At 37.1% G+C, this 14,655-nt stretch overlaps 1 protein-coding gene across 9 annotated transcripts in view; it reads right to left on the bottom strand.

Annotated features, from left to right (window-relative positions):
• PCDH7 (protocadherin 7) overlaps nt 1–14,655 on the bottom strand; it is a 415,361-nt gene that overhangs the window by 306,501 nt on the left and 94,205 nt on the right. The window lies entirely within an intron of this gene.

Genomic DNA, 14,655 nt, shown 5'->3' with positions numbered 1-14,655 from the left:
CTCGAAGTTCAGTAAGTAGCCTCAAAAATATAGGCTGTTCTTGCTTGAATCAGTGAAGAATTGCCCTCCACACTGGATGTCAACAAGCTTCTACCTTTCGTCTACAGATACACTGTGGTAGAAAATGCAAAAAGTCTGATTCTCTTGACCTAGACCGAAAATGTTGACCTTCCACAATGGTTCTACTGACTGAATCTACTCCTCCATTACTGTGTTGATCACATTAGTCAATATCCTTAGCCAATATTGTTATCTGTCAATATCCTTATCTGTCTTACTCACTAGACAGGAACAGCCTGCAGGAAAGGGACTGCATCCTTATTTGTATCTTCATATCCATGGTATGACAATTCCTGGCACACAGCAGACTCATCAATATTTCTTGATTTAAATTAATAAATGGATGGCTGGAAATTTCTTTAAGCAGGCACATGTGTGCACATATACACACTGGGGTGAATTTGTACTTTGATTTTATTTACTCCTAACAACAATATTATGAGATAATCACCAAATGAGTTAGTAATGGTAGTGATGGGTAGGAAGGTCAGATTCAGAAATACTAGGCTTGTGATCAGGAATCATTAGAGCTTTCTAATCACTATTTGAACACTGATCAAAAAAAGAGCAACAGGCTTCATGGTTGTTAGTTAACATGACATCACATCGTTAACCAAGAATCAGCCAATGCCCACAAAGATAGCTAATTTCAGGGTACACATAACATACCTAATTGCATAAAAGTAAGAAAGAAAAAAAAAACAACTTTTCAGGAGTCTAGAAGTTAAACACTGTTCCTGCTGCAGCTGGATGGATAAGTGAGAGAAAATTCTCCAAAAGTGGAGTCACAGGATCTATTTTTATGTTATTATAGGTTGTATCATTTTTAGCCAACATCCAATTTCATTCAACCACAGCAAAAGCAAAAGTTCACAATTCTGCCTCAACTTGCGATGCTGAACTCACTTCTAGGTGTGAATAAATTTGTATTTTTTTTTTCTCAAAAGAAATTTAACAAATCTCCTTTAGTCATGTGTGAGTTACTGTGCTTTTTTGAAGGGCCACTTTGGAGTGTTTACTAAAATGACAAAACCCTTAAGTACTGATTCATATGTGGCTAGATCTCAATGAAGGAGCATATATTAAATTTTGTTTAATATGAAAATCATAAGACATCTGAAATATGAACCATCCGTACAATTTTAATTTTAGAGACAGAATTCGTTAGCAGAAAGAACACTTCCTAGTAGAGCATGACAAAGAGATATTATTGATGGCAGTATTGGAAGTAACCCTATGGGTGGGTGTTTCACTTCCATTTTACACAGATTAGACTTGTTCCCTCCGGGAAGAAGGGAAATGGGCCTTCTCTCAGCCTACCGTTTACCAGGTAAACGGTAGCTGAGTTTGACTCTAATCCATCTCTTTTTGGTTCGGAGTCAGCCTGAGAGGGGAGGTGTTCACAGTGAGTAGAGGCCCTTATGTTTTATATTTGGTTTTGGTTTTAGTTTAATCAATCAATTAAAAATAATCTTACCAGCCACTGAAATAATAGGAGAAAATTTGTTTTTAAAATCTCTTGGCATAGTCATATCCATGACCCTATTGTTATGCTAGGAACTTGTGCCCAGAATTCTATGAAAATTATATACTTCACTCAGTTTAGGACTTACATTACTTAATGCAAAACTGTTAACATCCATTTAACAGCAGAGATTTTCATCGCTTAGCTCCTAAATGCCAGGATCAAGATTTGAACTCAGTTCTTTGAATTAATCAAGTCCATACCCCTTTTGCTTTCTTGAATAGTTCTTAAGATGGCAGCATAGAACCGAAAACTCTCTTATATGATTAAATTTCAATTTTGATTCTCTTTGTTCTTTTAATTGCCCGGGCATGAGTGGAAGAAGGTGATGAGTAACATCTGGTCAGTTGGAGAGGAAGTTAAAATATCATAGATAACAGAATGGGTGCACGAGAGAGATCTAGCCGTGCAAATGACAGCAAAGGAAATGCAGTCACTAATGTAAGTCCCCTTGTGGGGAAATATGAAATGGTGAGATCCCTGAACATGCATACTTTCAGAATGATTATTTTGATGAAATGCTCTCACTTTACTAAGAGCAATTACACTTTTACTGCATTTAACAAAGTTCAAGTATCTAGTAAATAGAGTGAAATGAGTGGAAGAGAAGAAAGTTTTGAAATTTTGGAGGCATTATGAGGAAATAAGATTTAGAGAGGACTATTTTAGCTAGAGAAAGCTGTGTTGGAATACATAAAACATTTAGAAAAATAAGAACAAAGATCATTTGAGAAATACAAGAAATTCATAGGGATGTTGAGAAAAACATAAATAATTCTCATTCTGGAATAGCTTGAAAGCTAACTAAAAGCAGAGAAATAACCCCAATGACCTCTGCAATCCCCCCCAGATCTGGACCCAAGATTTCTACTGTTATTATTTAGTATTAGTGCTGCAGAGTAGGAAATAGTAAAGAGAAATAAAGAAAAACAAGTCCTACCTAAACTGGGGGAATGAGAGCCAGACACAGAAAGAAAGCAAAAGAAGCATGAGGAATGATTTAAAAAGGAACCAAAATAAAGAAAATATGTTATTTTATTTCTATCTTTTTTTAGTCCAAAATAATGAAATAGAAAATGTGCAAAATGTGGTACCTAAATCCATCAACAGCAGGATGTACAAAATTATAATGTCTCTATTACATCACCATATGTAGTACTTTTGATTGCTAATTACACTATCAGATGTATAGACGTATGTGATATGAATAATTTATTTTCTGGGTTTTTTTAAACCTAACTTTGGGTCTTGAATACATTGACAAGATTCAAGCTTACAACGTACATAATCTGGAAATGTAGTTTCAGGCAATTATGATATAAGTATACACTTTTCAAAGCATTCATATTTAATTTAAATAACGTGCATTTAGGTATCATAGTTGAATTGGATCTGACATGCGGTGCATTTTAAAACGTCTCGGGATGAGAGTCTATTAAAAAAAGACTGCTATAAAACAGAGACTGACAAAGAGAAAAACGAAAGGGAGCAGAATAAATAAGTTTAAAAAAATTAGCACGTCACAAAACTGGGGGGGATTCTGATTGGCTGGACACGCAGTCATGATTTACTAGCCTATTTGGTCTGCTAGCCAATAAATAACATGGTGTCAATGGAGCAACTGTCATATCATAAAGAATGCAGGCCATAAAATGGTCCACATGACAATATATCATCAACGTGTTTCCATCCCTCTTCTCTTTTAGAGAAAACTGTGTGCAATGAGATGATAAAGGTCCCTACATTTTAGTAGCCATATTTCTAAAAACTGTGGATCATGCAGATTATTTGGTTCTTTTTTTTTTCTCCCAGTTTATTAAAAACGTAGACTGGTAGATAGTACTGTAATATTCTCACCTATTTAAAATTATGACATGTGATTAGATTTCAATCTAGACCCCTCGCTGTAGAGGAATTACCCTTTATTACTGTTACGAGAGTTCTGAGACTATTTCTGACGGTTGGCATTTGAAGAAGTACTTTGTGGATATCCATTAGTTTACTGCTGCCAATTGCTTCATGAAATAAAGCGACATCTGTGGGCTCAGGTTGTCACTTCTAAGTGTGAATATATTGATACTCTATCTACTAACCACTCTAATTCTGAAGAGCAAAATCCGATTTATTAGTTGAAATTTTACCCTCCAGATTCATTTACAATTTGGAAGATTTTAAAACCACCCCTGAACTTTCTCTCTGCCAATCTATACTGTTTGCTTTCTTGATCTATTGTATACATCCAGGTACTTGTTTGGTAACTAGGAAAATGAAGGGACAATTTTCCACACTTAAATGTTTATATGTATTTGATTTACATCAGATATTTAATTAATGCTTGTGGGATGGAGTATGCAATTATACATCCATTCTTCCTGCCTATAATGTGGTTTCCTGGCTAGACTCCTTTCTGTTTCAACACACTCAATCCCTCGTATCAGCTCCTCCCAACCCTCTTTCCCTCCAGAACTAAACAGAACAGAATGGCAGCTGGACAGATTACTCCAGTTTGAAAAGATGAAGTCACAAAACAAATAGCAGATTCCCATGCATCTGCACACATATGTGGGTTAGGTCTGGACTAAACTCAGGCGTCAAACTTCGTGTCCAAGTTAGTTAACAACAAAATCACAATAGAAACACTCAAAAAGTTCACACAAGACCCAGAGACGATAAGAAATTTTATAAAACATAGTCAAATGACTATTACAAATGAATAAGAAACCTGTTGATTAAATGTCGCTATTGATTATCTATGGTATTAAACACACACACACACACACACACACACACGCACACAAACTCAGGGTCAGGGTTAAGGGACACTGTACACAGAGCCCTGTGATTGCCAGACAAACCAGGAAATATCTTGGGTACCCAGAGTTTGACATAATAGTAAATATGTATATTGTGGGTAGAGAAAAGTGAACAGCCACTCTAAAAAAGCCACTCTAACTAGAGACTAGGCTCTTGGAACTTTTGTTGGCAACTTTAATCACTCACTCCCCAATCCCCAAGAGTTAACTCCAAAAAACACGCATCTATGAGTCACATCTTTTTCATGACGTTGTCTTTCACATTGCTATAAAACTCCATGATGAATACACATCTTTTCACAATGTAGATTAGCTACTTAACCAAAAAGAAAAATGTAAATGAGATAATTGGCACTACTTTCAAGTCACTAAAATGTAAATAACTGGGCATATCTCAAATATTGACAATTGAAATTAAGGTCATTGAACCATATTCCATTCGAGAGTTTCTTTTTTGCTCACCAGAACCAAATTCATGAGTGTGGCTTCAGCAAGGATATATTATGTATTTACTCTAGTCTCTATAGCTTATGAACATGACATTTCCTCTGCTTCCAATATTTTCTCTTACTTCTTTGCTTCAGATAATATTTATTGAGTACTTACTATGTGCCAGTTGTTGCTCTAAATACTTTTTACACATCAGCTCCTTTTATTCTCTCAATATGAACAATAATAGGACCTACCTAGCGCTTCTGAGAATTCAATAACTTAAAATTTGGAGAGCGCTTAGGACACTACAACGGCGCACAGAAACTGCTCGAGAAGTGTTTGTGAAACGATTTTATGAAATAGATTGTATTTGGTATTCTCATTTGACAGATGAGGTAATGGAAACAGAGAGAGATAAGGAACTCCCAGGGACCGTGAGTTAATAAGTGGTTGAACAAAACTTTAAATACCAGCAGTTTAACTCCAAACCTTCATTCTCAACCATGCTTAACCACTAGGCTCTGCTACTTCTCAAAGATATGCAGGGATTGTTCCTTCAACAACTTGACCCGAAACACCTCCTCTAAGACGTTTCCAGAATTTCTAAATGTCCACATACTAGACTGGAGGCTTCTTGAGTATCCAAACCACGTTCTGTCACACAGTCTTCTCCTACACTGATCCACACACAGCGCATGCACAGTAGATGGACAAATGCCCATATAGATTGATCATCTTGGGAAGATGATGTAAATGATAACGTTTAAACTTTAAAAATTTAACAGACATACATTGAATATTTTACACTTTAAAGATATAAATATCGGTTCAGTTTAATTATCCTCTAATTTATTCCTGAGTAGATAATACTTACATACCAATGACCACTCTTTCTGCCTTGATGGTCCTATATTCATATTTTTGTACTTTGGGGAAGATAAATACTACCATCTTTACAGACTTGGACTTCTGCTCCAGTTCTATTAGTGTGAGTGGTACTAACATTGAGTTCTGGAAAAACTACTTAACATCTCTGAGTTTCAGTTGCTTTAGCTTTGAAACAGGAATTCCAGTGACTTCTTATAAAGTGGTATTGATGAATAAATAAAATAAAACAATAGTGGGCACAAAGTAAGCATTGGATAGTAAGCATATAAATTGCTTCACAAGCTTTTATAAGAAAGTGAGATATAAATTTAAAACCAGGGACGCCTGGGTGGCTCAGTCAGTTAAGCATCTGCCTTTGGCTCAAGTCGTGATACCAGGTCCTGGGATCAAGTCCTGCATTGGGCTCCTTGCTCAGCAGAAGCCTGCTTCTCCCTCTGCCTGCTGCTCCCCTTGCTTGTGCTCTCTCTCTCTCTCTTTCTGACAGATACATTAATTAATTAAATCTTTAAATTTTAAAACAATTAAACATGCAAAAAAAGTTTAGCTATAAATTTATTTGGGCTGGGTATGTTAAGTTTCTTTATGCTTTTATCTTTCTAATACTAAAGTAGAAATGTATTTGCATTGATTATATACATACCGACTGTTAGAACTGGGATAAATAAGAGAAAAATCTAGAGTAACGCTGGGAAATCAAGTTGAAAATTCAAATTTCTGAAAATAATAAAAAATCGGATAAGAGTACCTCTAAGACTTCTCTGACAACAGCCTCCTCCAAGTCATACGGTCTACAGTGTTTGGTGATTTGGAAATCTCTACATATTCTTGGTTGGGATGTGTCCACTTCTGGGTACAGGTCCAAAGAAAGAAACTTTCAGGTTCTTATTTCCAAGTGTGATGCTACAGGTCAATATTGCCCAAAGTGGAGCATGACGGGAATAAGCTCCGGAATGGCTTTTAATATACTGAATATGCTAGAGGCTCGATTGCCCTAATAATGGATTATTGACAAAGTGTATTGCTGTGATGCATTTTTAAAAACATACGTTTACTCCTATAAGGTGCTGTTCCAATCTGTCTCAGTGTTCAATGCATTTGTTTTATTTGCGTAGATTATCCCTGTCCCAGAGCATTCTAGCCATAATATGACACAATCTGCTGCCTTACTATGAGTTCTGCTTCCCTTCTAAAAAAATCCATAATGAATATTTATGAATCTAAATTCAATATAGGTCCTCTAAATAAATAAATAAATAAATACATGATAGTGCTTCCATGCTTTTAATGTGGTTACGAAATGGAGTAGACCTTAAGATTTGCCATTAGGTTTTAAAGAATGGTCAGCTCAGAGTGAAGCCATCGATGGGGCATGAATAACGAGAAGGATATAGCAATAACGCTTGAAGGGAAAGAAAGAAAGAAGGGAGGGAGTGACGTTGGGGGGGGGGGCAGATTGGAAGACAGAAGAAAATAATAGCTTTTCTAGCCAGATATAAACCAGAAGCCAAATTTGAGGAAAATTCTACATTTTCCCAAGTCATGTGCCTTATTATTTTAAGGTATGGCAGTCACTTCATCTCATTTAATATTAATTCAAAAAGCCAGTCAATGTTTGGCTTAGTCTGACCTGCCATTTTGTAATTTTTTAAAAAGAAAAAAAAAAAAAAAAAACATAGCCACACAAAAGCATGTTAATATTGTTTGATGTGTTTGAGATGATCCAAGAGCTTAAGCACTTAAACCACTGTAGCTCTTTCTCAAAACTCCCGAGGAAGTTTTGACATTTTCCTTGTTGCTGGATGTGTTCTTTGGGCTTCTATGGAGAAGCAGCTACTCAGAAGCACCATCCTGATAAAACAACAGTTAAGAAAGAAGCACCAACAACTGCAATACAAATCTGACATGTTTTCTTTTCCCTGGCTTGCTGACAACCCTCAGGAAATGAAACATGTGGTTTTGATGAAGTAGTGCCTTAAATTTTAATGTGGCATTGGCCTATCATAGGATCCCTAAAGATCCATGGGCAATACACTAAAAAGGAACTAACAGCCGAGAAGGAAAAACCAGTGGAAAGATTAGTTATACACAAACATTCTGTAAAGTGCAAGTTAGAAATTGGGCTACCTTACATGGAAATACAACACTGTTGATAGTCTTCTGGTTCCTATCACAGATTCTCCAAGTCAGCATTGAAAATGAATCACATAAATAATATGTCTTGTTCCAGACATGATTCAACAAGGTCGAACAAGTAGAGGGAGAAAGAAATGCAGTGGTAATAGATCCTCATGTCTAATGTGGTCCTCTTCATCTCGGTTATTGGCATCCCTGTCTAGTCCATTGTCCAAGATAGGAACCACAGAATAACCTTTATGGTTTTACCTTCATGAACACAACATGTCCCCATCTATTCACTGAACTCTATCTATTCATCTTTACATATGCCTCCCCAATCCTTCTGTTGCCAGAATTATCTTCCTATAACACACATATCAGGTGATTACACTTTCTAACCTGTTGGTGACTTCTTGTTTCCTGCAGGATGAAGTCAAAACACCTTTTCATGGTATTCAGTTGGCTCCAAGTTACCTGTCATCCCAGTACCCTCCCCTAATATTCTGTCCTATACTTCAGCTTCCTTAATCTCAACGGAAACCTGAGTTCAAAGCCATCTCTGTGCTCCTAAACTGTGTTTATGTTGTTTCCTCCTACTCTGCATTATAAAGTTTTACTCTTGATTATGGTCAGAAAGCCTTTCTTATCTGGAGCAGAACCCTCACCCAAGGCAAGGCAATATCTCCCCATTTGGTCCTTCAGTAACTTTGAATTACAAAGACAAGATACACCATCCTTACACAGAAGCACTGCAACAATTCTGTTTATTCATTTTTTTAAGGAAAAAAAGATCTTCTTTAAATTGCTTTTACTGTATCTCTGCAAAATACCACAAGCACAATCTGAAGTTTCCCAAGAGAACATGAAGTTGGATTTCAGAGCATGTAGTGTAATTCTGTCCACTCTTTGAAATGGACAAAGAACACACATAAGCTTGACAGGCAAATGACCCGGAGAACACTTGGTGGGCAATGACCCCGAGAAAAGAGAATGAAGCTTCTAATGCTCACAAAGAAGAGCTAAATGAGAAAGATAACCCAGATGGTGAAGGAGGAAGCATGTATATGAGAGAAGGAAAAAAAAAAAAAAAAACACTTCATTTTAATCATGTACTATCAGACAGACAGCCATCAAGAGGGGCCCTGATTACGGGGCGCCTGGGTGGCTCAGGAGGTTAAAGAGGGGCCCTGACTTTGCTGTGACTAATCTTTCTCAGTAATTCTCCTAACTTATGGACCACTCCAGATTCTGGGTTCTTTACTCCAAATTTGCCAAAAAATAAAAGGAAACTGCTGTTGCTGAACAAAACAAGGGGGAAAAAAAAACACTTTTGGAGTGACATGTAAATGATAACCCTAAAATTAGAGAAATTGGAATCTGTCATTTTTAGTTGGGTGCTTTTCATTCTGCAGAGGCAGCATAGACTAACTCAGACCTGTTCTGAGTAAGTCTATCCTGTTCTGCGATCATTTGGGTATGTTAGGTTTTCAACTACTCTAAACATCAAGATGCTAGCTCCTGATAGGATCAAGATAATAGGAACCAGGAGTTTCCATAATATGATTTCAAGGAGTCTCTATCACATTCTGTTCTCTGAAAGTCAGTTCTTAAAATGGTTCTCGTTATCAAAGACCCTGAAATACCCGGGTGGCATCATATTTAAATTTGCAGGGACGTTATTGTAATCTCAGCAGTATCTGGCTGTCAGCAAGAAGGTGGTATAATGGACTATAATCATTTTGCACAGAGTAAGGACAGGTCTAGCAGAAAATGTTTAATTCTAGGTGATGGCTCCTGCAGAGTCAGTAAAGGGCACGTACTAATAAGGAACTGCACAAAAGTACCCGTGACGACATGCTTATTGGAAAAAGCAAGCTCAGCAGATTGGCCACAGCTAATAGAACCATTACTGCTGCCTGTCAAGCTATGAAAAATACCAAAGGACGGGAGCATCGGACTGAAAGGAATACGAAGATAGTAAGGAGAAAGCAACCACAATAAGAGAGATAAATCAGGACACCTGAAACACGCCTCTACCTTTCTGTTGGCCGAAAGTTAACCACGACATCAAATCCAACATGGTTAATTATGTTAACCATCTATCAGATCGGTCACACAGAAGTGTGCCCAAAAGCTTGCTCAGGACAGTCACCACATTTAATTTGCTACAAATATCACTTTCTGCAACCAAATTCTTCACCGTATTACTATCAGTCCGAAGCTCACTTCTAGGCATGGCTGTACTGCCTTCTACTACTACATCCAGGCTTTAAGGCTTGGATCTTTGTTATGTAACGCTTACTTTTCGTTTTTCTTCTTACTCCTGTAGAAAATGTAAAGCCAGGCAAATGAAGGGAAGGAATGCAAGAAAAGGACTCTGTAGCTTTTAAAAAGAATTAATTATTCACTCTCTTTCTAAGGGCTTCTGCTACCACTGGAGGAATGAGGGTCACAGAGGTTCTCTACACAACTGGGAGCTAGACCAGGAGTAATGCCAGGTTCCTAAAACCTCGGGCCATCGTCCTGTAGGTGCTCATCAGCACTCTGTAATAAAGTAGAGTGACTGTGCAATGACCACAAGAAGCACTGACGCTTAAAAGCCACGTATTTGAAATGTCTCACTGAAAATATAAAATTTTAATATAAAGAGGTAGAAGCACAAAATAAGTAAGCCAAGATGGATTCATAAAAATGCACACAGTATCCCCATAGGAATGCAAAATAGCTATTTAAGGCTTACAGTACCATTTATCAGCCAGGAAAATAATAACACAAACAAAAGATGAAAACACAACACCTGACCTTTTACACAGCTCACTGTTAGTCTGGGCCAGGCTTTGGCTTTCAATGCAATACAACAATGAGAAAATGTTTCTGGATGGGGTGCGTGACATTCCAAGCCTAGCAGTCACTGGCTTGTACCGTAAAACATTTATAACATCCGACCCCCCCATTATTTTGAGTAAAACTGAAATTAAATAATAGAAGATCCCTGCAAATAAATGTAAAAGCAGGTGCTCTTTGAAAATGAATTTGCTTGGGTTGGGTGTGAGGGCGGCAAGGGCCCCTCCCAAGACGTCACTACCAAAGAGATTAATTAATCATGCCTGGCAGAGAAGATACTCTTGGTTACTGGCTTGCCCTTTAAGAACTTACTCTACGTTATCACCCAATATCTGAGACACCGGTCCTTTGCCATCATTAGTTACTGTGCTGTTTCATGATGGGGCTTAACTCGATTTATCTAACTCTTAATTTAACCGTTAATAAAAACCGAGCATCAAGGAACATAGCTCACAAGGTTCGGAATAGTGCCTCTGGGATACACATTTTATCCTTCCCACTGTTTCTATTCTGGTTACATCAGTATGCAGAAGCCATTTCAACTGATATTCCTAGACACAATAACACTGCACATAGAAGGATAGGTTTGGGTATAAATAAGGAGATTCAAAGTCTCGCAATTATACATGCATATGGCACCAGCATGGGGGATATCCTGGGCATCCATGAACACAGGTCACTTGTCACTGGAAATTATGAAGGAAATCCCAGAAGAAGCACAGTTGTCTCTCTGTTTAAGTTTAAGAAGACAAGTGTATTTGCAGCAGAGGAATGTTCTCTTATATATATTTCAGGCCAACCTGAGTGGTGAGAACTCTTGAGTGGACAGGGCTATTTATGCCCTGCATCTGACTTAGACCTTGGGAAGGCTGCAGTCGTTGGCTTTATCTCTAAACCAGTTCAGCCACATTTGTATTTTCTGAACATGGGCCAAGCTAGAGACACACTAAACACATGAGTCAAGGGCACATGTGGAACTACACACCCCCTTCTCCTCAGACACCGAGATTGGGCTGACCTCTTTCCCCTGCATAACATCAGCCCCTCTGGAAGCCTAAAACTACAAGGAAAGGGATGGAAGTCTTATTTTGGACCCACACTTGGCTGAGAAAACAGAGAAATCACTTTGGGTGATTTCCCAGTGTCGGCAGATGGGGTGGTAAAAACCTGGTCTTTGGAATCAGACAGAGTTGAGTTTGAATCTAGTGCTGCCATTGACTAGTTCCAAGGTCACAGGGCAAGTTATTTAACCTCATCTGTAAAATGGCCTAACGGTGCCAATCTCACGTTGTGACAATTCATGGATCCTAGCCCAAATGCTTCCTGGAGGAATGTGCACTGTCGTAAAGAGGCTATAATATCAAAACTTAAGCATTGGTCCATACATGTATTTTCTTAATGAGGCCTAGATATATATTGAGCTGTGAGGAGAGCAGTGGTGGGAACATGGACTTAAATAAACCCTGCAAAACTCTGTAATGACCTCCAGAGTTCTCTTCACTGTTGTTCCTCTTTATAAACATTACATTCCTTCATGTGTCATCTCCAGGAAATCCCCGGAGTCGGCTGTGTTTTTGCAAACCTGCCAAATTCATATGTCCACATTCATATTACACAATGTCCACATTCATATTACAATGTGTTCCTTCCTACGACCCCATTTGCTTCAAAATGAACGGCAAATTTGATATTCTGGTAGCCATTTTTACATAAGATATGTTGGTGCAGTTGGTTATCATTTACATAATCTCAAAACTTCTTTCTTCCTTAAGAAAAAAAAAAAAAAAACTCATGTTGTTTACTTAGCAGAAGTTTTTTTTCACAGTAATAGGCTCCATTTCTCATCAGAATAATATATTACTATTTTTAAATCTATTTGAATATGATCTGTCATATTTCACGTGTTGTGGCCCATATGGTTCTTCATAGGCAAGTGATGGTCAAATACACGACTGCCTGTAGAACGTTCTTTTTTCAGTGTCAAACAAACAAATATGAGGAATCGTTCAGATTAATATGTCACTTTTTAGATAGCCTTCAAGGATGCGAAGAGAACTGTTTTCATTTAAAAGAAAAAAAAAAGCCTGAATCAAAATTATGAAAACAAAGATAACTAAGGACTCACGGTGCTTCTGGGGGGGCTTTTATATACATAGAGACATTCCCTCAACAGAAAAAAAAAAAAAAAAAATATATATATATATATATATATATATATATGTTATATTTTTTTTGCAACTTTGGGTCTATTTTGAATGTGTTCATATTATTTTATATTTTTCTCTATTCTGTGTTATTTTATTTGTTGTTACATTATTGTTGTTTCAATAAAAGATTTTCCTATTTTCAAGCTACCTAAAATTGTTAATAGAATAATTCCAAGAGTATTATTTTAAATGTTAAATCTCAACCTGTTAGTACTCTTACTATCTTAATTGTTGTGGTCAGTGTTTTTAGGAGAAGTCAAAATGTTACTAATATATTTGGAGCACACTTTAAAGACTGAGAGTGTTGCTGATAGATTCTGTGCCTCCATCCAGCCTTTATTCACACACAACTTGTTTATGGAAAACTCTCTCTGGTAAGCTCACTTCCAGGCAGAAAAGGCCCCATTCCCCAAATTCAGCCCCAGCCCCTTCCAAAAATCTTTCAAATAATTTTCTGGAGGATTTCTTTTCCAAAAAGAGATGAGCTCTTGGGTCAAGCTCAGTTACAGGCATTTATTCACCATACCTTGCTAGAGAAAAGTTTTATATACTGAAAATTATTTAAGCAAAATTCACCAAATAAATGATTTCATAACCCAGTTTAGCTTCATTATTCAAGGAACTATCATAACATAACACCCCCATCAAATTAGTGGCAGGGAGAGACAATCTGAAGATGAATCATTTAACATGTCCTTAGCCAAACAGCAATAGAGTCTATTTTTACTTTATCTATTCAATTTCCCCCTAACAATGTGAGATTCCTGTATAAGCACAAAGCCATCTGCACTTAATTAATCACACAATCCACCCAAACATGATCAGATCCCAAGAGAATGAAAAAGTACATTATATATATATATATATATATATATATATATATATAAATATATATATATATATAACTAACTAACTATATATATATAGTTAGTTAGTTAAAGTAAAAGTTAAAGTCTGTGTGTGTGTGTAGTTAAATAAAGACTTCATGTAATACATTTAAATCAGGGCATAGCGAAGTGATCTAAAAAAAAAAAAAAAAAAAAAGCACATCCCTAACAACCAGTTAAATCTCTAATTCAAGGCATCAGTACAGACAGCCAGACATGGACTCCCCATCATTCCTTTTTATCCTCTTGATACTAATTTTGCTCCCCAGAAAACAGTTTACATCGAAGGTCTTGGTATATCTGATGGGAAATTTCTAAAAGCGCTCATCCATTATGAGGCATGGCTTCTCTATCTTCATACAGAACAAGAAACACATCACCTTCGGAAAAAAACAACAACAAACAAAAACCCACTCATTAATGTTCTGTGTTCTGTGGGCCATAGCTCAGCCACCTGTCTCATCCTGTGACAACAGGAATGATGTACTCTGAAAAGTGCCCTTCCTTTTCCAGTCAGCAGATAGAAACCCAAAATGGTTAGGAATAGAAATAATTACAGTAAAAATCAATAAGATTAAGTTTTACAACTATAGATGGAGGGGAAGAAGAAGACGTTATAAATCTCACTGTTGGGCTCCATTTTGCAATCTTTCCTGCCAGTAATCCTTTGGTTTCCAGGTGTTGTCATGCTTACTTGTTAGTCATGTTATTCCTTCAGGGTTCCTTGGTTCCCTGAGATCATTAAGCTCCAAATATTGAAAAGAACCTGTCCTGGGAAACTGGTGTTCTAGATTCTGATTTTGACTCTACCAGAAAGAGCGGGTAGGTCTGAACCAGGAGCATTAGACAGATGCTCCCCAAAGTATTTATCAGTAAGGAAGTCC

Source organism: Mustela erminea, chromosome 2 (assembly GCF_009829155.1).
Source record: "Mustela erminea isolate mMusErm1 chromosome 2, mMusErm1.Pri, whole genome shotgun sequence".
In the NCBI taxonomy this organism is placed as follows: Eukaryota; Metazoa; Chordata; class Mammalia; order Carnivora; family Mustelidae; genus Mustela; species Mustela erminea.
Note: the sequence above shows the minus strand (reverse complement) of the source record. Positions and strands in the feature narration are given on the sequence as shown.